The sequence below is a fragment of the Drosophila mojavensis genome, unplaced genomic scaffold (assembly GCF_018153725.1).
Source record: "Drosophila mojavensis isolate 15081-1352.22 unplaced genomic scaffold, ASM1815372v1 contig_136, whole genome shotgun sequence".
Classification (NCBI taxonomy): domain Eukaryota; kingdom Metazoa; phylum Arthropoda; class Insecta; order Diptera; family Drosophilidae; genus Drosophila; species Drosophila mojavensis.
Window position 1 is genome coordinate 4,263,929 of NW_025318667.1, and position 1,409 is coordinate 4,265,337.

Consider the following 1,409-nt stretch of genomic DNA (forward strand, 5'->3'; position numbering starts at 1 on the left):
TATATCTATATACATTTATAAATGCATCAATATATTTATCTATGTAAAGATATATACATATGTATAGATACCTATATCTATACATATATACATAATTATTGTAGTACTCACCTATGTAACCAATCAAGCAACAAATTTTAAACAGTATTTAGTGGAAATAAATCATGTTAATGGCATATATAAAGAGTTTTTCTTGTGCATTACAGAACATTGTATCGAAGAGCGACTTCAAGTATATGATGTATACATAGAAAGAGAGAGAAAGAGGGAGGGAGGGAGAGAGAGAGAGGGGGAAAAAGAGTGTGTAAGAGACGTAGCTCAAAAGCAAGAGAGAAATAAATACACAGAAATAGAAAGATAACAGCGAAGAATGCATAAAGAGATATAGAGATAGAGAGAGAGAGATGAAATATATATAAAATAAGAAAAAATGTAGAGATATGTATAGAAGAGGATAAAAAAAAAATACTCACACGCTACTTTGGCATAAAAACGTACATATAATCAGAGCTAATAACTAGGGGAAAGAAACGAAAAGGAAAGAGATTGAGAGAGAAATAAAGAAACGAAAGTACGCGAGAGACGAATTGGACTTAATAAGGATAGGAAGGATATGGACAGAGGCAGCAAAAGAGAGAGATAAGAAGACACGAACACGAAAAGATTGAAGAGATAGAATGAATGAAAGGGATAGAAAACAATAGCTTCAATAAGAAGGATATGTAGACCGAAAAAGAGTGACAAAAAGAGAGGGATATTAAGGAAGAAGAGAGAAGTACAGATAGCTTGATTAACATCAAGGAAACGCATATAAGATGGATGCATAAAGTGTATGTAGAGAGAGGAACAGAGTAAACTTCGATTGAGACTGAGGCAGACAAACAAAAACAAAAGTAAAAGAGACATAGAGTTTGGGGTGCTTGTTCTCTATGAAATCGCTCCAAGTTGAGTAAAACTAGAATTTCAAAATCTCTTTTTCATTTAAATTCACGTTGTTTTTATTTTTGTGTTTGTTTGTTTTTGTTTTTATGTTTGGGTTTTCTCTTAATTTCGTTATCTGTTCGATTTCGTTAAAAATTTGTATGTTTGTTTTTTTTTTTAGATTTTTTTGTTGTTGATTTTTCTTTTATTTATGAAAGAGCAAAAGAGTGTAGAACAAAACTAATACATGGCAATACAATAAAATACAAATACAATAATAATTATAATTATATAATTATAATTATAATTACAATTAAATATAATATTATACATACATCCATATCAATTATAAGTATGTACGATTTATAGATTAAATTCTGTTAATAAGTTTGTTTCTTGTTGTTTTGTTATATATCATAATCATATATGCATCTAAATGTGTACGTGTATGTAGTTTATATGCTAATTCGACATATCGATAGCACTTT